General features: G+C 36.7%; 1 protein-coding gene across 3 annotated transcripts in view; it reads left to right on the forward strand.

Moving 5' to 3' along the window:
* The window catches only part of Epha6 (Eph receptor A6), a 951,337-nt gene that overhangs the window by 20,035 nt on the left and 905,198 nt on the right, over nucleotides 1-26,104 (forward strand). The window contains exons 1-2 of one of the 3 annotated variants that reach the window (XM_039088720.2): nucleotides 14,914-15,157; nucleotides 16,563-16,721. The exons of 1 other annotated variant lie outside the window; for it this stretch is intronic. The gene's annotated coding sequence lies outside the window, so the exon portion shown is untranslated. Of the gene's footprint in view, nucleotides 1-14,913; nucleotides 15,158-16,562; nucleotides 16,722-26,104 lie in introns of those variants that run through there. One more of the 3 variants, XM_039088721.2, reaches the window with a different exon arrangement.

The raw sequence follows: 26,104 nt of genomic DNA on the forward strand, positions 1-26,104 counted from the left end.
TATCATTCCCATGGCTGTAGTAAAATACCCTAACAAGAACAACTTGAGGAAGGGAAGAGGTACTCATGTCCCGGTTCTAGGTAACATTCTATCGTGGCAGAGCAGTCAGCAGTAACTGACTGGGAGACTTTCAGATTACATCTGCAGTCAGAGCAAGGGAGAAGTGACGCCTCCCATTGTATCTCAGCTAGCTTTCTACGTAATGTGCATGCTGCCCTTAGTTGGAGCAGATCTGTTTTCCTCAGTTACTGTAATCAAGATAATCCCACAGCTGCCTTAGCGGCCCTTGTCATGTTATTTTAGATTCTATCAAGTTGACAATTAAAGCAAGATCATCACAGGTTTTCTTTCCCTGGTAGGATTATTTCGATTTCTAGGCACTCTGATAGAATATTTTTCTAATTAAAAATGATTATGGAACAATTTCAGATAAATGCTTATTGTTTATTGCATTATTTAAAACACAATAAAATGCTTTAAAATTAAAATTAAAAAGGCAGTAACAATTTACTTTGATTTGAGAATATTCAGAAGCCAGTAAGGAATAAGTATGATTTCTCTAAACGTTTAATATAAATTTAGCAATAAAGGGTTGCCTGTGGCATGTTGTCCCATGAGAGGTCCTCCTAACAGCTGATTTAGACAGATATAGGCACCCACTGACAGCAGTGATTGAGCTTGGCGACTCCTATGGAAGAATGGGAGAAAGGATTGTGGGCTCAAAGGGGATAGAAACTCTGCAAGAAGACCAGCAGAGTTAACTATCCTGGACCTTTGGGCATTCAGAGTCTGAACCACCAACCAAAGGGCATACATAGGCTGGACCCAGGCCTCCCAACTCATATGTATCCAATTTGCAGCATGGTGTTCCTAGGAGTCCTGAGCAGCAGGAATAGGGGCTATCAAAAAAGCTGTTGCATGTATGTGGGATATGTTCTTCTAGCTGGGCTGCCTTTTCTGGTCTCGGTAGGAAAGCAAGCACCTAGCTTAATAGAGACTTGAAGTACTGGGGTGGGAGGATACCCAGGGAACCCCATCAGATCAGGGGAGAAGAGGAAGGGGAGATTGGGGAAGGATTGTGGGAGGGGGTGACTGGACAGGGTGGCAGTGAGTGGGATGTATAGCAAATAAGTAAAAATAAAAATTAAATTAAAATTTAAAAGTGTTGCCTGTTTTGTATTAGACATATTAATACTTTAATATTTGAAATGTATGCAGTTTGACCATAAGATGGTCAGTCAATCATGCCATGTTTGTAACTACCAGGCAAGTACTCAAATGTCCAACGTGATGGGATGACATCTGTCATCCAATCCCCACCACCTGATGGGAGGATTGAATTTCCTATTCTGTAGCTCATCTTCCCAGTGAAGTCAAAAGAGATATGCATGTTCCATTAAGTAGTGTCACAGTGTCACCTCCAAACACTCATGTTGTGTCGTCTACAGAAGCATTGGCTGCACATCAGGTCTTAACACCACCACTGAAATTAGTTGTCTGTCTGTCTGAAGTTTTACTGTCACTCCCTCCAGGTTAAGTGTACTAGGGCAGAGCATTCTAGTGAATATGTATGCCTTTGTTACAATTCCCAAGAAGCCAGGAGAGAAATATCCACCTTGTTCCCATTCTCTAGTAAGAGGCAGCTTCTCATCCATTCTGAGATTTTTCCAGAAAAGGACGAGAGCGTTTAGACAAGAAGCACCTTTGCATTCTTGAGTTCTTTTGCATAAATATGACAAGTCTTTTGTGTTTTATTTTCAGTTCACAGAAATCACATTATTTGTTTTAAGTTACATGGATACCATGGGATGATTTACAACATGGAAACATGGTGAATTATCTAATCAGAAAAATTGGAATAAAAATCACCTTAAATATTTATCTTTTTTACAGTGAATATATTTTGAAATCTCTCTTAGCTATGTAAAATGTATACTTCTATATTTTAAAGTATATTTAAATTATTCTTTGAAATTTTCATAGTCCATATAATATATTACTATCATATCAATCCTATTTTTCCTGAAAATATCCCTTGTCCCACAAATTGTGGATCTACTACCTCATATCCTTCTCTTTTTTTTTTCTTATATTTCCCACAAAAGCCTAGCACTGCCTCTGTGAACCGAGTGGTCAAGTTGCTACACAGTATGAGTGTCAGACATTTTTCTTCTGATGGTAACCTTGTACTCATTGACCAGAGTTTACTCTTTCTCTATGCCCTGTATTCAGTCCTTGTTATCACCTTTCTGCTCCTTACATCCTAGAGTTTGACATTTTAAAATTCTATAAGTGGGATCAAATAGTAATTCTCATTTTAGATGCCTGATTTATAGTGTATGACTTAGCATCCTTGAGTTCATTCATGTTGCTAAACTCTATGGAATTCCCTGATTTTGTAAAGCTGAGTAACTTTCCACTCTGTATTCACACCAAAAACATCCAAAATCCAAAAATCCATCTACTTGCTGATGGATTTCACATTGATGGTTCACATGTCTTAGTTGTTGTGAATACAGCTGTACTGAGCTTGGGTATACAAATATATCTCCCACCTTCAACTGTTTCTCTTTTCTATTTTCACAGTAGGAAGATTGCAGGTAACTCTTAATCAAAGTGTGTCAGGGATAGAAGTGCTGTCAGTCTCATACAGAAAATGGTGATCTCAATTCCTGGCTTAAGGATGAATTAACAAGGTTTACATGTGCAAGAAACAAGATTGTGTTCACTAAACCAAGAGTCAGCATTTTCAGACCTTTCCCCATCCTATATTTATACTCAGTATGAGAGGACAAGAGTTATAGATGACATTTTTTTATGACAGAAAAAAATAAATATTATATTTCTATGAACAATTACACCTAATATTTCAGGTTCCCCAACCTCTAGTTTATATCTTCCTTAGTACTATAGTTTAACTGCAATCTTATAACACATTACACTACCATTAACATATATATTAAATTTAAACTCTGTGCTAATTTCTCCTAGTAATTTATTACATCTTACATTGAGCATTAGGAATTGTAAGAGTTTATCACAGCACAGCATAGCTCACTTTAGTTTCTTTTAGAAAAATCTTTGGTTACCCTAATAAATCCAATTTAAATTTAAAGAAGAAGATTTCTCTAAAAAAATAAAACAAGGAGCATTAATTTGTCCAGGTCCAAATAACCGAAACAAATATTCTATTAATATTTGAATTAAATACATTTTTTTTAATTGTGATGGAATGTGTGTGTGTGTGTGTGTGTGTGTGTGTATAATATTTGTTAGATTCTCTCTGAAATATAATTGTCAACTCAGTCTTTTTAAACTTTTGTTTAGGCAGACATTTTAAGACTCTATTTTATCTCCAATTCAAACAAACAATTTAGAATCTCTATTTGAAAGCATAACTCTTGATTGAATTCTGAGAGTCCATGTGAGGGTTTTCCTTGTTGAATCCAAATATGTCATATGGTTTTTCTTTGTTTCTTTTGTTTTTTTTCTGCCAAAGTAAAGCTACTAATGCTTAGGAATTGCACAGAAGTCAAGGTCAAAACTTCAAATTGCTACTCACACCATAACCCTCGTCAAAAGTGGAGGAAAATGGATGCAGGCATGCTCTTGCTTGATCCTTTGTGCTAAGCTCAGCTTCTATACTGTTAAACAGTTAAGCATCCCTCACCAGGAAATGAAGCCCTCACACTGTTTTGTCAGTTAACTTAGTCAGAAGCATCCTGTCACCACAGGCAGAAGACAGACAGCCTAGTGTAGAGCATTTCTCATAGAGTCTCCCTCCCCAGGTGATTTGGTTTGTGTCTAGTTGGAGATGGACGCCAGTCATCTGCACGAGTTATTTCTGTTGCTGTGAAAAACACCATATCTAGAAACTTACCAAAGGAAACTCTGTTGGGGCATACTGTTCCAGAGGGATGAGAGGGTATCATGTTGAGAGGCATGCATGAAAGTCGTTAAAACTGTTATTTTATATTATTCATTATAAAAATACAGTAATATAAAAAAGCTAGGCTAGATTGAATATACTTGTTCAAGTCATCTTCATTATTTTACCTTTTAACGAGAAGTTTGTTTTATATTAGACATTGATCAATAAAGCTGCAAGCATCATTGTCATCTAAAAATGAAGAGTAACAAAAATATTTTGGAATCCAATAGCTAACTAAAGATATATTCTCTGTCTAATATATGTTATCTGAAATACATTGATTTAAATAAGCATGCTTAAATTGGGGATTAAAGATATTTATAGAATTCGTTCATTTAAAAAGTTAGATTCACATTGAGAAGAATATTGATCAATTTGTTTTTCATTCTGTCACATAAGTAGCAGAGGACCAGAACCATATAGGTGTTAGATTGCAGCAAAAGAAATTCCATTAGTGATAGGTATAAGGGAGACCTGTTGAATCAGAATGCAAGGAACGCTCTCTACAGCAATCATTGACAGTTAGAATTGGGCTTAAGTTGAAGATATCTGGATTGTGGCTGTTCATATAATGGGGTCAGTGTTTACTTATAAACTACCTAAAAGGAAAATTTATGCTGTAGACAGTCCATAACTACTTAGTGATTGTGGTATTTCTGAATATTTATTTTTTTCTCCATCTTTTTTAACTTGGGTATTTCTTATTTACATTTCAAATGTTATTCCCTTTCCCTGTTTCTAGGCCAACATCCCCCTAACCCTCCCCACTCCCCTTCTATATGGGCTTCCCCTCTCCATCCTCCCCCCATTGCCGCCCTCCCCCCAACAATCACGTTCACTGGGGGTTCAGTCTTGGCAGGACCCCGGGCTTCCCCTTCCACTGGTGCCCTTACTAGGCTATTCATTGCTTCCTATGAGGTAGGAGCCCAGGGTCAGTTGAGACCCCATATGAACAACAATGCCAACAACCAGAGCTTCCAGGGACTAAGCCACTACCCAAAGACTATACATGGACTGAATGTTTATTTAATTGTGTAAAATATTTTTGACTTGTAAACCGTTTCCCACTGAATTGTTTATTAAAGTAGAGCTGTTACTGGCAGGCGGATAAAAGTATCCTTGCCAGAATAGAAACCATTCATCATCTTTAAACGACTCTAAGAAGGTTAGCCTTGCATGTTATTCAACTTGCTGGACTCTCTGATGTTTGACTAGGAAAACACCCTATCACTTACCTCAAGTTTGTGACTCAATCTTGAACTTGTTTCTCTATACTTGATGCTGAGTCAACCAACATGAGCACATTATTGTCCACTCCAAAACTTCCAGAGTTTCTTCCAGATCTTCACTTAAATGTGCCCTGATTGATACATGACTGGATGAAACAATGTAGGTCTCTTGTTTACATCTTGCCTTTCTTAGTTAACATTGTTTCAAGTGAGACCAGCTTCTAAATATGTTTTTATCACTCTCTGATGATCATAATGTTTCTGTTCCAAAGTTCCACACCTTACCTTATATAATAAATGATATTGTGTTATTTGGGGTTTCTGTTGTTGTTACAAAACACCATAATCAAAAAACAAGTTGGGAAGGAAAGGGTTTATTTGGCTTAGGCTCCCCTATTGCTATTCATCACTGACTGAAGTCAGGACAAGAACTCAAACAGGACAAAATTTAGAGGCAGGAGCTGACACAGAGGCCATCAAGGGATGTGGGTTAATGGCTTGCTTCCTCTGGCTTGTTCAGTCTGTTTTCTTATAGAAGGCAGGACTACCAGCACAGGGATAGAACCATTCACAATGGGATGGACCTTCCCTATTAATCACTAATTAAGAAAATAACTTATGTTGCTGGATCTTATTAAATATCATCTAAATTGAGATTCCCTCATTTCAGAAAACTCATTTATGTGTTGTTGAAATAAGACTAACCAACAATGATATGGAGATACCAAATAAATGATATTTATGTGATTGTACAAGTATAATCAAAATATATCTAGATTACAACTGTCATATTTTGAAAATTAAACTCACTTATATGATCTAGTATATTATAAAATGGCTACTAATTATGAATGGAGTTAAACTAATGTTTATTAATCTTGTATCACATGTTAGAAGACGCTTTTCCATTGATGAGTTATTAACTTTTTAAAGGACAGTTAGATAGAATATCTAAATTTTGGCTAGGTAACTGGTGGTTGTATTGTGATTTTGAATAGAAAACATTAACATTCTTCTAAAGTATAAAAGGGACATATCATCAGGTGTAGATAAGATAAAACATAAGACATTTTCATTGTCAATTGTGGGGTATAATTGACGATAATTACGGCAAGGCTTAAATGTAAGAGAGAATACTCAGAGAAGATGTAGAAAGTTTGGAATGGAAGAAGGGATATCAACAGAACTACATAGTCAACCAAAATGATTCGAACATGAATGGATTCTTAGGAAGGCTATTTCCCAATTCATGTGGTCTCTGTTGAACAGAAGGTCAAGACAAAACAAACCATACACTAATTAAGGCAAAGTTAGAGCATGCACAGATAAAAGAAATAAAATGCACTGTATGTTCTGAGAAGTTATGCTTGTCAGGTCCCTACTGTCTTCCCTGCTCTCAAATTAGTACAAAGACAAAAGAAATATTTCTGGGTTAACCAGGGATTATTTTAAATAAATAAAAACAAATTCAAGAAAGTAGCTTTTGTGACCAAAGAGTTAATTTTCAAATTTAATTTTTGCTATTTAACACAATAAGAGACTGCATATGAAAAATATAAATTGCATTTTCCCAATATACTTAGAATTCAAAGTGGGGTTTTAAAAAATACTGAATAATTTGGTGAGCAATAATGTTAGGGTTAGCCTCATGCTGTGCACAATTATCTTCATGAATAGTGACTCTGTGAACTACAATGCAAAGACTTACTATCCATCAACGGCAATAAAGCCCTTCTATCTGTAACGCTCTTAATGCCTCTCTATTAAAGTCCATCCAATTAGTGTGGTGATCATTCTCAATAGAAGTTGCTGGAAAGAGATATCAGAGAGAGTGAGAGAGAGAGAGAGAGAGAGAGAGAGAGAGAGGGAAAGAGAAAGAGTGAGTCATAGACAGAGAGAGGCAGACAGAGACAGAGACAGAGAGACAGAGAGAGAGTTTATGTGCTATGTATTTCTTGCTTTAGCTTTCTAACGTTCATCAGTAAAATCTAATGATAGTTTTCTAATTCATATCTCCAGTAAAAACTGATATATTACATGTATCATTTTTTAATCAATCAGTTCTTTCTTCCTTTGACTAGGAAAAGGCAAATAGGATACATTAGGTCTTACACAGTTTGTAAATTAAGGTACTTATTGGCAGAAAGGCTCCTTTTATTGGACACACTGGATTCTGACAACCAGTTTCTCTGGTTCAGACTAGATCTTATCTACATGAGATCTTATCCAACATGCATTATGAGATCTGGGGATGATTGGTTAACTTCTCATAAGGAGTAATTGTGACATGAATTAAATTGTTTGACTGAAAATTAAATAATGAATCATTACTCTCCATAAAAATTGCAAGTAAAATTATAAAGATTTAAAAGTCATTCCTCTGGATACTTGAAGAAAACAAAACCATAAAGCTGATATGTATTAGACAGTGATTTATAAACTTTGATTCTGTGAGAATACTGCGAGGCTTAAATCCATTGAAAGGACACAAGTATTAAAACATTGAAATTAAGGTTAATTATACTGGTTCTCAGTCTAAAATTATTTTCTTGGTTTTAAAGTATCTTGTTACATAGAATTATTTATCACATATTTTTCCTGCACACACATGTAAAGGTGTATGTGGGTGTGTGTATGTGTACACCAAGGCATGCATGTGGAGCTCAAAGGACAGCTTCTAAGAGTGAGTTCTTAATTCTCACCACATGGGTCTTTGGCTTGAGCTCAGGCCATCAAGCATGGCAGAATTATGTACTCATAATGTAAGCCTTTACCTATTGTTTTACTTTATTTGCTATGGTTGACATAAACCACTGTGATGGGGAAAAAATACCCTAGAGGGGAGGAAAGGGTTCATTTGGCTTGTACTTCCAGACTATAATCCATCATTAAGGAGTGTTGCATTAAGCAGTTAACATTATACAAATCACCCTGGTGGTGTGGTGGCTCCAGTTCCTAGCTACTGGCCCCAATGTTCTGGATTCCTGAATGATGAAAGATCTCTCTCTCTCTCTCTCTCTCTCTCTCTCTCTCTCTCTCTCTCTCTCTCTCCTATTTTAATATGCCTTAATCAGATCCGATCAATGACAAGGCACTTCAATCTTCCAAGTGGCTAGCACACACTCTCCCCTCTGGTATTCCTAAATTATTACTTACTAAAACCTCTATTCCATTCTAGCTGCCCCCTCAGACTCAGGACTGCAGCCTTCCTGGGCCAAGGTCCCCTACTCTTACATGTTGGCACTTTCTCTGTCCTACACTTCCCAGACCTTCTCCTTCCCCAGCATGGCAGTTCTTTTATTCTTTCTCCCTCCTGCATTCCTTACACTCCTTGCCCTGGAATCCTAACAGTGCTGTCTCCCTGCCCAGCCATGGCCATGGGGCCATGACAACTTTATTTACCACTTGGGGGGCAGGATCCCCCAGCATCTTACATGCAGACATGTTCATTCCTAATTTTGGAAACATAACAAAATTGAATTAACATAAGTATTGTTGTAACCAATCCACAACAAAAGAGTGCCAGAACATGAACTGAAACAGAAGCTGCGGGAAATCACAGTACAGAGCAGTTTTCTCCCTGTCTAACTGGCCTAGGCTCTCAGCAGACTTTCTTCTATAGTCCAGGATGACCTACCTAGGAATGGTCCCACCTACAATAGGCTGGACCCTCTATATCAATTAGCCATCAAGACAATAGCCCACTGGCATGCCTGCAAGCTAAACAGATCATAGAAATTCTTCACTTGAGGTTCCTTATTCCCAGACAACTCTAGGTTATGTCGGTTGGTAATAAAAACTAACCAGAATGCCTACTGAGCCAACAGGGTGGTCTTTAAATTAATTTTGACTGTGAGAAATCAAAACAGTGTAAGCTACTCAACTTTTTTGGTGAGTTAAAACTGTAATATACAAAAGCATTCCCCAAGTCGTTTGTTTAAGATGAATCAATAAAAAACAAAACGAAACAAAACAACAACAACAAAAAAAGACAAAGCATTGGAAAGATGCGTGTTGCCTGTCTTTGTAAAATGCTAACATATAAGGTTACACTTTATTAGCAATCGTCTAGAATGGCACTCATACATGCTCTTTATCTTTTTCAAAGTCAATGATCTTGAAAAAGTGGAAGAAAATGACTATACCTTCTAAGGTTTTTATTTCGTGTTTTTGAATATAAACTCCTTAAATCATTTTGTTAATTTGATATGTGAACATGGTGCTCAGTAGTACCCATGGTAGCCTAAGAATGTGGATTAAAACTATCTAGACTGTACAGTAAAATCAACCAATACATGAAATAAAAACATTAGAACACTTATGAGAGATTATAGGACGATAATGGCAACACCCTATACCTATACACAGTTCAATATTATGTTATAACAACAAATAATATCCCCAAGTCTTTTTTTTTTCACTTTTTATGTTAGGACAGAAGCTCACTAAGTTGCCCAGATAATCATTGGATTTTGTAATCCTTCTGCCTCCTGGGTAGCTAAGACAAAGGCTTGAAGTAGTAGGCCTGGCAGAACAATCTCAATGGCATTTTCAAACCATATCCAATATGCTTGGGTGTCTTTGTTACTATGGCAATGTTGGAGGTGTGTCTTGAGTCGAAGAGTTTATCTGCACTGAAAGTGCATTTGCTCCCATGATGCTTGAGCCACTTTCTTAGAGCGCTCCACATCCCTGGGAACTTGCTCATTTCATGATGCTAGTGCCCCTCCCTTGCAGTGTTTCCAAACCCTGTGTCTTTTCTCATCATTTCACGGTGCTGCTGCTTGTCCCTTAGAGTGTACCACAGTCCTGCAGACTTGCTCAGCATTTTTTCTCCCAAACCTCAACCCGTAGATTAAAGGATTATTTCGTCTTGTAATGATTTGATCTCATGTTAAGGAAATAAGGTTTAAAACTAGCTATTAATAAAAATTGTTCTCAGCAAGACTCATTAGTGAGTAGGAAATTATGCATGCAATTTACTGTGGTCTGTTTAGCAAAAGCTTCTCTGGCATTATCTCAGAGCACTCAGCCATCGGTTACCAATTGTCCAAACCTTGACTGTGCACGGACAGGATGACAAAGTGTGTCCTATATATAAATGACACATTAATAACTTTCAATTCCAAGACAGTAAGAAGACACCAGGGCATGATAAAAGTCCCTGACAAGCAAGCCACATTTTAACTTTGTTTTTTCATTAAGGTTGGTCAAAATAGAATCATGATAAGAAATAGAAGAGACAGCATATTTTTGACAGACTGACTGGACATGCTGGTTTTAGATAACTGTATCTAATATTATAAATTACAGCTCATAAGATTAAGAAACATTTATATTTTCTTGAATCTCAAGATCAAGAAAATAATTATTCAACAATATGTTAGAAATAAATTATATAAAAACATGAAATGCTGGCATACTTCTCTACAGCTGGGAATTGTGTAAACTGTGGAAGCCAAAGTTCTATCATCCCAAAAGATGTGAAATAGTTACCAGAAGTCCATTCCTCTTCCAGTTGGTCGGGTAAAGCAGATGAGTAGGGTGAACATGATTAAACTCCTTCCCTGAGTACATATTATTGATCACTTAATAGATATCCATTTTACTGAAAGCTTTTGTGAGGAGTGGGAACTATAATAGGGTGTTTTATGTGCCCAAAGTATTTTGGGACACAGAAAACAATAGTAACTTAATAGACTTCTTAGCAGTTGTCAATATAACTATTTATCCCATATGGCCTTATATTTTTTGTACATCTAATGGTACACATTCCTATTTTCAAATAGATGTGTTATTTCAAGTTCATATATGACCTTTATTTTACTGATCTACCCACAATAAAATAATACAAACTTGCAAGAACATTCTAAAGTACTAAAAAATCCGTTCGTTCTTTCGTGCTAATAATTTAGTCGAATACCATTTTCCTAAAGAATCTTAGAGAAAATGATACAACTATTAGTGACCTTGTCATTAATCATAAAACATTTAAGCCTTCAAGTTTTAATATTTTCATTTCAAATTGTATTGACTCTTTCCCTGCCTTGCTATACAACACTGAAGGTTCTGGATCAATGAAGACTTGCTGGAGGTAGGTGAATTGGACATGCATATAGGTTTAAAATATAAAACGTCTTTTATACTGCCCATCGAGATTGATTCATTTCTGATAATTATTATTAGTATAAGTTTTTTAAAAGCTGGCATTGCTGTATACCTCAAGATAGCTCTTTTTCCTCATGATCATGAGTGTTATGGTTTCAACTGTGCATCTTCACACCCAGCTTATGGTTATATTTGTAACAAAAAAAATCGCTAAACTTAGCAATCCTGTTTAAACACATGGAAATATTTGGGTCTGCTATGTTTTCTTCCTATTTTTATAAGTGAAATTTTGGTTTATAGTTTTGGAGACACAAAATACGTGTGTTTACCATAAAAGTCTGTTTTTTTTAAACGGGAATGAAAGAAGCTAGGAAAGAAAGGAAGACTGATTTCCTAAGAGAGTATAAGTGTTAGCAAAAGTTAGAGCTGTCTTCGTGAGCAGCCTTCAAAGCTGAAGTAAATAAGACACGAAGTGTAGCTTCCCAGCAGGTTTTAATTCAGAAGCCGCTGATGGAATACCGATGTTCACAGCCTTCTGCTCCAAGATTTGTTCATTACCTTCACCCACTAGAGGAGCTGAGGTGTAAAGTATTATAAGATACAAAGGGAAGAGCTTGAAAATGTGTCTCCTTAGGGATTTTATTATCCAGTACAAACGTGTATGGCCCTTCCTCCTCTTTATTCCGTTCATGCTTTAGAATGCTTTCGGTGGACTCTTAGGATTTCTGAAGTCATCCAGAGTAGCACAGCATTTTTTTGTTTTGCTTTTGTCTGTTTGCTTTGTTTTGTTTTGCTTTTATGTCAGATGGATGTCTATATCAAATCATGTAAACTTTCAAATCTTTTAGTACCAATTTCATCATAACTAGCCAGAATCCTTCAGTGAGGAAGGAAAGGAGGAAAGTCAAGCGCCCTCCAATCCCACGTCAGAGAGGTTACTTTCTGGCTTTCGTGCTCGTACTATGGATTGCAATGTTCTGCAGCTCACATTCCTGACCTTACGGTGCCCAGGTGGTGGTGAGCAATGTCTTCCGCTCACACCCCAGCCGTTCTTAAATGCAAGCGGGTTTGGCTTTTACTCCGAACGCTTCTGTCTCGTCTCCCACTACATGCTTCCCAAGTGTTCTTACATTCAAGGACCACTTGGTAGACACTGAGAATAGAAGTTGGAGTTTAGATACATTTGGAATATTAAATGAGGTAATACACTTAAAGTATATTTAGTAAAGTGCGCACACACAAGTCATTGAAACTGTGGTCATTAAAATTATTATATAACAATCCTGAGTTTATAAATATGACTCAAATTTACCTTAAATTCTTAGACCATGAAAATGTGCAGGTACAAATAGCTACCCATATTGATTTGAGGCAGTAAACCATTCCTTGTGTAGTATACTAGGGTCTTTTATTGAAAATAGATTCTTCTTTTATACAATATATCCCGACCAATCCCTGCATTCCTCATGACTTCCAACTCCTCTCCTCTTCCTCATATCCACTCCCTCTCCATTTTCTTTTCAGAAAAGGGCAGACATTCACAAGACAACAACCAAATGAGACAAAATAATATACAATAAGACTGACCTAAGTGAGAGAAGATGACCTAATCCTTCAGAGACTTGAGGCCCCAGGGGATGGGGGCCTGGAGGAGTTTGTGGGGTGTGGAGACATCCCCTTGGAGGACAGGAGGAGGATAATGATTAGACTGTAAGAAATGATTAAAAATATAAAACAAAAGGTCCAGTGGAGATGTAAAATTTGGTAGATTCTAGCAGAACTGATGTTCAATGAGATGCATTGTCCTAAAAGTAAAGCTAAAAGAGCTAGAGAGAGAGAGAGAGAAAAAAAAAAAAGAAAGAATCCTCAATTAAATAAACCCTCAAGTTAAATAAGCCTTGCTTGTAAACATAAAAGGACAGGGCAAGAAAACCCAAAAGGAGAAAAGTCTCCAGAGAAGGCAAATGAGTCAGAAATGCACCAGGTCTTTCTGTTAAAGTCTCATAAAAACACCAACCGTAGTAGTTTTTCCAGTATTAAAAATGTTCACTTTCAACTACAATTAGTGGGTGAGTTTTAGAAGATTGAAAAGAATTCTGTGACTGTGTCTGGTCTATGGGTTTAACATTTTAGAGAGCACTAAAGAAATAATTCAAACATTAATATGTTTTCTTGTTTTGACTGCACACGAGTCATCAGAGAGCCCATGACCGCGGTCCTGAGAATGGACACAGGGCAGAAGCTGTGCTGTGTCCTGACTGCTGGGCTTGCCTTCCCACATGTTAGCAGCGGGAGGACCCATCCTGAATGCCTTCAGACAGAGCGCACGCTCTGGAGTACTTCCATGAGGTTTCCGTGGCATGAGGTGATCTATGGCGATGGGGAGAGAGTTGAAGAGGGACTAACTAGAGAAGGAACTGTTCGTTTACGTCACGATCTGTTTCTCAGGGAAAGAACTTTTCGAAACACCCACAAAAGAGTCATCTTTACCGTGTTGCAGTCATGCAAAGCAAGCTCAAAGCTTTACCAGGCAGAAAAAAAATTTTTTCTCTGTCTGCTTAATCACTCACTTTCTGGGATTATTCTTGGCAAGTCAGAAATAGCAACCTTGAATGGCAGGTTATAAGTAGCAGCTAGCACCTACCCTACCTCTCTTATGTTGCAAGCTTCTCGATCTTAAGCAAAACACAGCTAAGAGAGAGAGAGATCTGCAGACTTCTGTAAACTTTGGATATTTTCTTGAATGAAACATTTTAAAAATAAATCATAATTAAAACTCACAATAAAATAATTAAGCTGTGAGATTCGGAGTGAGATATAAAATTAGCCCGCAGAGACTTTTTAAAATATCGAGGATGAAATAAAATAAAAATAAGCACATAAACTTTAAAAAAAAGATTAAAGTCCAGTAGCTTCAAGTAAAATAACAATTTTCTTTGATCCAACATTCCTTTAAGAACAATATTATATAGCAACATTATATATAAATATATGTGAGTAAGTGTTGTGTGTGTGTGTGTATCCCTCACTTAGTTTGTGTGTATGTGTATCCCTCACTTAGTTTGAAAAAATCTTCAAACTAAGTGCTACACGATAAGTCCTGCCCTATATAATTATGAATTCAGTTTAAAACACGGAATTTTCTTCCAGTTAACAGTTAGAGGTTTTACCATAGGACCCAGGAGGCAGCACGTCTGGAGGGGGTTGTACTTTAAGGTTGTGTTAGCCCTGCTTGACCAGCCTTAAGCAAGTCTCATGTTTCTTGGCTACCTAGTCCAAATCTTCAATGTGTAGCATGAAGGTAAGTCATGTTTTTTCAGAAAAAAAATACAAAAACAAAGCAGAATAGAAATTGCACAATAAATAAATACAAGATATCAACCTGGATGGTGAAGAAATATAAAGAATATAAATAGCTATTTGAAGTTTCTCATAGGAAGCAAAATGACATGCATACTAAATGTTTATAAGAATATTTTCACTGTGATCTTGATCACTGGGAGACATCTCTCTCTCTTTCTCTCTCTCTTTCTCTCTCTCTCTCTCTCTCTCTCTCTCTCTCTCTGTGTGTGTGTGTGTGTGTGTGTGTATGTTTGTGCTGTGTCTTTGTGCAAATGTGTGTTGGGATGTATATGTCTTAGTGAATATCACTCCCCAGGACGACTATCTGCCTTATTTTAAGCACTGGCCTGGATATGACCCATTAGGCTAGGCTGCATGCTAGCACATCACAAGAGTCCACTTCCTTCAAGACTCTCTACTTCCCTGGTACTGGGATTATGACTGCACAAACAGACTCAGAATTTCCAGTGAATTCTGTGAATGGACCACAGGTTTTCCCAGGTGCAGAGCAAGTCTTCTAACAACTGACCTTCTCTCCAAACCCCAGGTATGTTTTATGCAAAGAAAACCAGTACCACTTATCTGAAGACTTAAAACCTTTGATATTCCATTGTTCCAGAACCTAGAAAACATTTAGTGAATAATGGGACTAAAGTCTGTAAACTTATGAAAGCAACTTAGTCCATTTCCCAGAGATAAGTCATCGAATAGCCAGCAACAATAAAGCCATGCCTTTGGCGTGGAAAGAACATTATTCTGAGGAGGCCCATTAAACATGCCACTTCCACACTATTAGATGAAGGACTTTGGGAGATGGTTCTAGCAATAACTGTTACGTAAGCTGGAACTGAGAGTGAATGATAGTCATTAGAATAAGAAAATACTGGCTTGTGGGAATACCCGAATAGTTAGGTCTTTGAGAAACAAATATTTTGATAAATAATTTTGGCAGGATCTGGGGCTCTTCATTTAAGGAATTTTTCAACAGGGTTTGAGAGATGAATGCGATGATCATAGAGTGACTGGTCACTTCAGAATCACCTGGAATATTAGACTAATTTCAGGCCTTATCTGCAAAAAAAAAGTTTAAGCCTCACACAGAAAGGCTTAATGAACAGACAAAAGTGACGAGTATGAACTGCGGCTTTGTTTAATTGTTCAGATGTTTTCTCAGTTTCATTTTTCACAGGAGTCAGGCAGAGGAATTTTATTGTAATGTTTGAATAGTTTGGAGTTGGTCACAGCATAAATCGAGAAAATCCAGAGAGGCCCATTCCTCTCCATTCAAATCCAATAGGTTACCAAGAGCCTCCTAACTGAAGTCCTCAGGTGCACCGTTTATTACGTGTTTACATAGTGCGCAGTAATAGCTGAGTGACCATCAACGTGACCAGACACGTAATAGGAGACATTTAGTTTCGATCACCGCTTTAGATAGTTCAGGTCATTGTGAAGAGGTGAGAGACAAGGCAGAGAAAATTTTGAAGGTAATTCCATCTGTACACTAACTCTATTTTCAATAATCACACATAGCCGCCGACTTTTATATTTTCTTCTCGCTTGTTCAGAAACAAAAGGCAGATTCTTTCCAAAGTATAACGTAAAATTCTGTCTCTATCCAGCTTTCTATTACTTCCATAATAACAAGCTGCTTTTCTAAGGAACAATTCTGGGCAATTTAGACGCTCAGTTATGTCTGCAAGCAAAAGTAATCACGGATCTAATTTAATATCTCATTTTATTTTATGATATATTTTAGTTCTACTAAAAGTTAGGATTCATATAAAAGCTCACTCAGGGAGAAACTCTATAAAGGACAGCATTCTGTACAGTTTTAAATGAAACCTGAAGTGTTAAACCGGTAGGATCCCTATATTTAACTTTAGAGATGTTGCTGACTTCCTAGGTCTTTTAAAATAATTTTAAATGCAGTTTCATGTTTCTTTTCTTAGCTTTTCTTCAACCTAAGTGGCCATAATGCATCAGCTATTTCTGTGCATGTGTTAAGAGCATCCTCTGGGCTAGAGATGTAATTCAGAGGATAGAGCCCTTGCCTTACACGAACAATGACTTGGATGTGAATAGAAACGTCGCACAAGCTGGGAGTGCTGGTATGTGGCTGTCACCTCATACTCCAGAAGTGGAACCTGGAGAATAACACATTTGACAGACTAGCCTAGGATACTGGAAAAAAGACAAAAAAATATTTGTTTTTTTATTTTGGATAGATATACCCAATTATATATATTATATATTATATTATATATATTATTATGTATATATGTACATATATAGAATTAATGTACAATTTATACTAAGATTAGTGATTTAGTCACACACATACACATGTATTCATGAGTGTATATAATATATTCATACAAATATATTCATATGTACATATATATGGTACATCATCTTGACTTTTTCTAAGTGCCCATTGAAATTGATTTTCCTCAAATACATTGAAGCTCCTGAATCATGTTTTCCTCTTAATAACTGTTCCCTTCTTCATAGGATTGAAATCTTAAGGTTATTGCTGTGCCTTTGTCTGTGACCGGGCCCTCTCCTTCCTTAATTTCCTGTGGTCCAATCTGATATAAAAGCATAAAGCACTTCTATTATTTATTCTATTGGATGAATGGATTTGAATCATATGGCCATAGTTCCCCTTCTCCAAAGTGCTCCTCTGAATTTTAGCTACTGAAAGTATACACTATGTGTTGTTTTTATCAACTCCAAAGTTACCTCCGTATGTGAGATAACATCTTGCAACTATTGTGACAATATTGAAAACTTATGCATTATATCAACTACAGCCACATATAGAGTATATTTTTATTTATTTTGTTGTTTCATTGAGTAACTTAATTTTTAAAATAGCTTTAATTCTAAGAAGATTTTGACATGTAGATCAAATTCGAGAGTATGCTGTTCATATTTTCAATGTTCAGACCTAGGAAATAACGTCATTAGCATGCATAGTTTGTGGCCCCAAATGGAGTCTGTCTAATGGAGAACATTTCCAGAAAGAAATCCACCCATTGTGGGAAAATCAAGATAATTCTTCTTAAGAAGTCATGTATACAATTATTACAAAAAAATAGACATCTTTGTTTTTGTTACTGTTCTAGGAAAATTAGGGAAGGCTTTAAAAGGTAATCATGAGGTAGGTCGAAAGTGGTAATGCAAATTCTGTTTGTAGAACTACTGAATTGGGATGTTCCAAAGGAATGCCATGGATGAAGTTGTTAGATGTGAACACACAAGATTAGTTTGAAAAATACCAGCGTTTAAGAGTCATGGAGGCAGGAATGCTATGTAGAGGGAAGACCTGGAGCAGGGAGATAGCACGGGGCTCGGAAATGTCCCACGTGCACTGCTGAAGAGTTCAGGGTACAAGGGCCACTGTGTTCCAATGGGAAACCAAGTCCTGGCGTAATCAGTAGCAGATAATGTATCCGAGTATAAATATCATATCTGCATGGAACCACCTTCGAAATCTGCATCATCATAGCAGATCAAGTCACACATCTCATCTCCTTTGCCTTTTATCCAGACCTCATGCCACTTTTCGTGGCACCAACTTTGTCCCTTACAATGTCTGTGACCTTCAATCTGTTCTTGGCTTCCTTTCACCTTTTTCCTGAGGCCTTTTTCTACTTGTAAAGGCCATGCCTTGGAAGTCTTGCTTTAGAATCATCATTTTGCACAATCCGAAGGAAAAAAATAATGGCAAAGCCTGTTATCTTTCCACCACTAAAGTCAATTCTGAGAGGTTCTGAGTTTAAATACAAACATGACATCTGGTGTTAGTTGTTTGTGGTACGGTCGCCTTCCTTCTCAGGGTGAAGGACATGAATAACAATTTGTTTTCTCTGAAACAAAAGTTATGAGTTTTCCCTGTCCACATTGTTATTGGGTCATTCATGATGGCTTCAGTTCTTAAGCATCCATGGGGGAAAAGAGTAAGCTTTTAATATATCTTACTGTATATTGATATCTATTACTACATAAACGTAATAATGTATATTAAGATACATTAAATACAATTGAGTATCTCAAAAGTGGTAAAAATATGAAGTTAATGATAATTGAGTTTTTCCCTTTAATGCCATCTCTAGTTATTATCATAATATACAAATTTCATTTACCTTGCTTTTTAACAGGATATGAACAGGTTTTTGTGAATTAGGACATCAACCCTTTATGGGAGCAACTGTTTCGCCTATATAACAAGGTTTCCAATTGAGATGTTTGTTAAGAATGATAAAGGGTGATCAAGGTTTAAATCTGTCCCTTCTAGAGTTCCTTTATCTTTATTTTGCCAAGGTAATAGTATTCAAAGTGGAGCCGATAAGGTGAATGAGACCAGAGAGGCTCCTCTCTTATGACTGTGTATGATAATCTTTAACTATTTTGACTGAATGAGTTGGTTCTCTTGACCTTCTACTTTGTACCATACGAGGACACAAAATGACAACTCACAAGTCACCATGCCTATGATTTTGAATTCCCGTCCTCCAAAACTGTGAGAAATAAATTCTTGTTCTGTACAAATTAGGTCTTTCTGGTATAGTAACAGATATAATCCAAATAGATCTGGTCCAAATAGATGGGATTTTGGTTCATAATTTGTATGTTGGAGCAGAATTTTTTGGCCAGATTTGAAACATGGTATGATGTGGATATGTTCATTTTTTAATAAACTTTATTTGTATTTGAAGCCTAAGAAAAACACATGGTAGAATGGTACATGACAGTACTTGGAAGGCTGACAATGTTGAAATAAAACTTCAAACCCCAAACTGACAAATACATCTGCAAACTATGATATCAGAAGAAGCAAAAAACGAAAGTATTTATGATAGGGGTACAATCTACACCATGCAGACCATAAACAATTTTAGAAAATAGAATAAAGGAACAATGATTCAGGCAAAATAAAATTAAATTATTCGGGTATGGTTTTCATTGAAAAAATTGATGATGTTTACTTTTAAAACTACCCTTATTAGTAAAAAAGAATAATAGTGTGTTTATCTCTCTAAAGGGCACCCATGTCAATAGAATTCTAACCAATGAACTGGTTAGTTAGGTAAACTTTTGGATGAAATATGAACCTACGTTCAAGTTTATATTTTACCTGAAATGATAACTCATCAGCAAATACAATTTTCTGTCCTGATTTTAAACCATATATGTATATATATGCATATATGTATGTATATATACCTATATAATATATCCATATACTTTATACATATATAACATACACACAAATATATTATATACCCTATAGATATATCTATCTATATGTAGATAGATATATAGATAGATATAGATAGATATAGATATAGATGTACATATAATCAGGCTGTAGAAATGGGACTGTAATTCTCCTATAATATGCCCTTGGAGATGAAGATGAACTTCAGCATGCACAATACTTTATGCATAAATGTAGAATCCTGCATTGGAATATCTAGCACTCATGTCATAAACCTCACAGGACCCCAGGAGTGTGACAGTTGAAGTCAGTAGAATCACTGGGACTTTCTATCCACTAGTCTAAACCCAGGTCTAGTGAGAGATATCATCTCTTAAGAAATGATCTAGAGAATATTTGCAGGATACCTGACATTTCTCTATATCCTTCACTTGTCGCCAGAAATTACACTTTTACACAGATGCATACACCTACACACACATACACACACACACACACACATGTACACACACTAACTAATTCTTAAAACGACATTTTAGTGAAGAAATGCAAAATTTCTCAATTAAAATTTTAAAGAAGCAATGAATTGTCAAAAATTGGAATTTCCACTGGTTCAACTGGAGGTCAGCATGTAGAAGAATGCAGATCGATCCGTTCTTATCACCCTGTACAAAGATTAAGTCCAAGTGGATCAAGGACCTCCATTTCAAACTAATAGAAGAAAAAGTGGGGAAACATTTTGAACACATGGCACTGGAGAAAATTTCCTGAACAAAACACCCATGGATTATGCTCTAAGATCAAGAGTTAACAAATGGGATCTCATAAAACTGCAAAGATTCTGTAAGGCAAAGGACACTGTTGTTAGGAAAAAATGGCAACAAACAGATTGAGAAAAGTTCTTTACCAGTCCTACAACAGATAGAGGGCTTATATGCAAAATATACAAAGAACTCAAGAAGTTAGACTGCAGGGAGACAAATAACCCTATTAAAAAAATGGGGCTCAGAGCTAAACAAAGAATTCACAGCTGAGGAATGCCGAATGGCTGAGAAACACCTAAAGAAATGTTCAACATCTTTAGTCATAAGGGAAATGCAAATCAAAACAACCCTGAGATTTCACCTCACACCAGTGCGATTGGCTAAGATCAAAAACTCAGGTGACAGCAGATGCTGGCGAGGATGTGGAGAAAGAGGAACACTCCTCCATTGTTGGTGGGATTGCAGACTGGTACAACCATTCTGGAAATCAGTCTGGAGGTTCCTCAGAAAATTGGACATTGAACTGCCTGAGGATCCAGCTATACCTCTCTTGGGCATATACCCAAAAGATGCCTCAACATATAAAAGAGACACGTGCTCCACTATGTTCATCGCAGCCTTATTTATAATAGCCAGAAAATGGAAAGAACCGAGATGCCCTTCAACAGAGGAATGGATAAAGAAAATGTGGTACATCTACACAATGGAATATTACTCAGCTATCAAAAACAACGAGTTTATGAAATTCGTAGGCAAATGGTTGGAACTGGAAAATATCATCCTGAGTGAGCTAACCCAATCACAGAAAGACATACATGGTATGCACTCATTGATAAGTGGCTATTAGCCCAAATGCTTGAATTACCCTAGATCCCTAGAACAAACGAAACTCAAGACGGATGATCAAAATGTGAATGCTTCACTCCGTCTTTAAAAAGGGAACATGTATACCCTTGGGAGGGGTTAGGGTGGCAAAGTTTAGAACAGAGGCTGAAGGAATACCCTTTCAGAGACATTGAACTACCTGAGCTATACCCCTCTTGGGCATATACCCAAAAGATGCCCCAACATATAACAAAGACAATGTTCTACTATATTCATAGCAGCCTTATTTATAATGGACAGAAACTGGAAAGAACCCAAATGCCCTTCAACAGAGGAATGGATACAGAAAATGTGGTAAATCTACACAATGGAATATTACTCAGCTATCAAAAACAATGACTTTATGAAATTTATAGGCAAATGAATGGAACTGCAAAATATCATCCTGAGTGAGGTAAACCAATCACAGAAATACACACGTGGTATGCACTCATTGATACTCATTGATAAGTGGGTATTAGCTCAAATGCTTGAATTACCCTAGATGCACAGAACATATGAAACTCAAGAAGGATGACCAAAATATGGATGCTTCACTCCGTCTTTAAAAAGGGAACAAGTATACATACCCTTGGGAGGGGTTAGGGTGGCAAAGTTTAGAACAGAGGCTGAAGGAATACCCTTTCAGAGCCTGCCCCACATGTGACCCATACTTATACAGCCACCAAACTAGATAAGATAGATGAAGTAAAGAAGTGCTGGCTGACAGGAACCGGATGTAGATATCTCTTGAGAGACACAGCCAGAATATGGCAAATACATAGTAGGTGAATGCCAGCCCCAAACCACTGAACTGAGAACGGGACCCCTGTTGAAGGAATCAGAGAAAGGACTGAAAGAGCTGAAGGGACTTGCGACCCCATATGAACAACAATGCCAACCAACCAGAGCTTCCAGGGACTAAGCCACTACCCAAAGACTATACATGGACTGACCCTGGACTCTGACCTCATAGGTAGCAATGAATATCCTAGTAAGATCACCAGTGGAAGGGGAAGCCCTTGGTCCTGCCAAGACTGAACCCCCAGTGAACGTGAATTTTGGCTGGAGGGCGGTAATGTGGGGAGGATGGGGAGGAGAACACTCATATAGAAGGGGAAGGGGTGGGGCTAGGGGGATGTTGGCCTGGAAACCGGGAAAGGGAATAGCATTTGAAATGTAAATAAGAAATACCCAATTTAATAAAGATGGAAAAATAAAAATAATTAAAAAAATGTAATTTCCAAAATTTGTCCAATAAAATATAAGCTACAACTATGGACACTGTGTATAATTAATATTTAAAATCCCAGCAATATAAGTAACAATATTTGAAAAACCTTTTACTTAGCCTGAAAAGAACTTCTTATTCTAAGTATGAGTTTCATGCTTGCAATTATTGTATTCAGGTAGCTGAAGCAGGATGATTATAAGATCAAGATCATCATGGTCCATGCAGTTTTGTTTCAAAAAAATTTTTAAAAATATGCAAAAAACACACTTGGTGTTTCTTTAGCCTCATTGGGTAATGACTTTTTAAGATTATTTTTTAAATTGAAATTGATCAGGTGTAACAGGAGGCTTTTTCAGAAGAAAAACCTGGCGATACATTGTCAGTAATTTATTACATTGATTTATAACGTGGTGAGCATAACTACAGGAAAAGAGATTCTGTTTTGAGACAAACCACCAGTGAATAAAATATCCTTTTCGTTTATAAACTGGTTTCCTGTATGCATGAACAAGAAACAGTTCATTCCCCTATGTCTTCATCTCCTTAGAGAATAATATTGAGCACTATCATGAGGATCAAAGACAGACTTTGATCCCTGTTGACTTCCCCTAAAGAGTTTTTTATTGATGCACACATTTATCCACCATAATAGTGAAACGAAGGAAAAGACCAGAAATCCAAGGCCAGCCTGAGCCACTTAGTGAGTTTGAGGCCAGCAGGAGCTATTTGTAAGCATGTTTGAACAAAGAAAAGAAAAGGAGGACAAAAAGCAATTCTTAAGGGTGTGTCAAAATTATTTTTCCACAATCTATGTCTTAGGTAATCCGTAAAATTAGGAGACTCCTCAGTGTCCCACGAAAGACTTTCTTGTCCTTAATTACACTTGAGAAACTAATATTCTTCATTTGCCTAAGTTTTGAAATGGTTTTGTCATTTCTACAGCATTTGCTTTATTGCAGACGGCCCTGGTAATAAACAGTTTGACAATACTCCTTAATGACGTACCGCCCCCACCGGGTAATGATGACACTAATGTAGGTTTAAAACTTTATTTTTATGCCAACAATAAAGCTTCCATCTGCCATTCGTTTCTGTCTACCAAAGTCACACTGCTCCTGGCACACGTCACATTTGTAAATGTTTCATGTATGAACCCTTCCTCCTCCTGACTCCTGTTCCCTTCAGAAATATTCTGGAAAGGATATGTTGCCCCGCAGTCTCTGTGCCTCTCAATCTGTCATTACTCTGACATTTCCTTAGTCGTCTCCAGTAAGAAGATATCCCACATCCTCCTTATGACTTTATCAAACAATTGTGCCAAAGGCTGCTTAATGTACAAATGCCTTGACAACTGCTTGTTACATATTTTATGGGAATTCTTATCATGGCTACATTTCTTTTATTATAAACGCTTTTGCCTGATCCATGGGCACTGTTACTTACCAGAGTATTTGCTATGATTCAATTTGTCTTCTTAGAAGACAACTCATGTCCTTCAGGCAGTCAAGTGTGCTGGAGTATGGTAATAGTGTTCAAAAATTATGTTTTTATTTAAATTATTCCAGAGTAGCATCTCCCCAAACTTTGTGAGAGTGTATGAATAGATTTTCCACTTTCATGACTCAATAGTGTGTTTCACGAACGGTTGACTATGAAATCTGCAGGTCCATGAACAGTCTTCGTTAGTTGCTTTAGAAAAGACTCTTTAAAATGCAGTTTGGTCTACCTCTTTAACAAACTAACAGAAATATGGAAAGAAATCTAAAGAAAGAAATTTCTTCTGATTATATCTGTTTCGAAGACTTATTATATCTGTTTCGAAGATTATATCTGTTTCAGTGGGTCCCTTAATATAAGAAACTTAATGTGGAGAGAATATGAGACACATGACCCAAGCAAACTATATTATTACTCTTCTTCTCTCTCTTTCATAGAACAAGTGTTGTTCACATAGTGTAGTGGCTAATAAGGTCAAAGCGCATTGATGCTAGATCAGGATAGGTGCAGAGAATTAAATAATTACTTGTTTTAGAAGAAAGCAATTCACAACAGTTAATAAATTTTGGCTATGCACAGTTAGATAATACACAATATTAATGACAAGTCTTATCTCTGGATAAAAATGGAGTATAAGAGCTTTGAAATTTATTTTTCAAGAGATTCCTATGAGGAATTTTGTAGGTGTAGTGATTTTTAGATAACCTTGAAAAATTTCCAAATTGCTATCATCAAAATGGTACTAGAATTCACACAATTCTCATTTAAATTATATTTTTCAAAAGGTGTTCCAGAAGTAAGAGTGGAAATTAGTATTCATAAGCAAGTCTACACGCTAATTTAGCAATATATTTACTTCATAAGATGCATTCATTCAGTAGAGCTGCTGATAAGAAGAGGTCATTTAAACATCGTGTATGTTATAGGTAGGGTAGATACATAGGGTTTATGTGAGAGCAAACAGTTTGAGGGCACTGGTGGCTCAAAAGGAACCGTGGAGAAGGAAAAAAAAGACTCCAGAAAGTAGAAAAGGTGTGTCTTTCCTCACTGCTCATTCTAGACTCAGAACAATATCTATTTTGATTTCGTATTTCTTTGTGACTACTTTAGCTGCTATGTCCAATAGATCATATGTTATTGGCACATGAGCAAATTCACCACAGACTGAACATGAACATTTCGTCACCTACTTTTCTCCATATTTTGAACTTCTCCTTCAGTACTTTGACCACATTTGTTTCCACTAACTGCATTCTTCCATTATTTGAATTAATTTTATGAGAGAGAGAGAGAGAGAGAGAGAGAGAGAGAGAGAGAGAGAGAGAGAAGAAAAGATGGGGGCTCAGACTCTAAGGAAGTATAATTTAAAATTTAATTGATATTAATACGTTATTTTGATTGCTCTTCAATTAATTTGAAACTATATCCTATCAAATTGTTTCCAAGTTTATTTTTATCAATGTCTTCTTTTCATAGTGTTTAATTCACTATTATTCCTCTCTAGACAAATTTGGTAAACTTTTAATGTACTTGAGATTATTTGAGAGAACATCTTACAGGCAGAAAATACATATTTCTCATTTTCTGGACTTCTGGGATGCATTTCTATTTGTTCTATCTTTGGCATCTTTAGAAAGTGGAATAAGTGATCCGAGTGTTGACAGCTTTGGTGCTGATGAAGATGCTGATGCCAATGGCGTGATATTGGATGCCCTATCTTAAAAACAGACAGACAAACAAACAAACCACCCAGCAACTCAACTTCACACAGTCTCCTAAATACCTGAGAACTCTCCACAGCTTCACTTCTCAATCAGGACATTTAATCTCTTCTGCTATTTGTATGTCTGGAAAAACTGTGCCATGGGGGTCAACACAAAAATTCTAACTGTGGAAGTGATAATATCC

Source organism: Rattus norvegicus, chromosome 11 (assembly GCF_036323735.1).
Source record: "Rattus norvegicus strain BN/NHsdMcwi chromosome 11, GRCr8, whole genome shotgun sequence".
Classification (NCBI taxonomy): domain Eukaryota; kingdom Metazoa; phylum Chordata; class Mammalia; order Rodentia; family Muridae; genus Rattus; species Rattus norvegicus.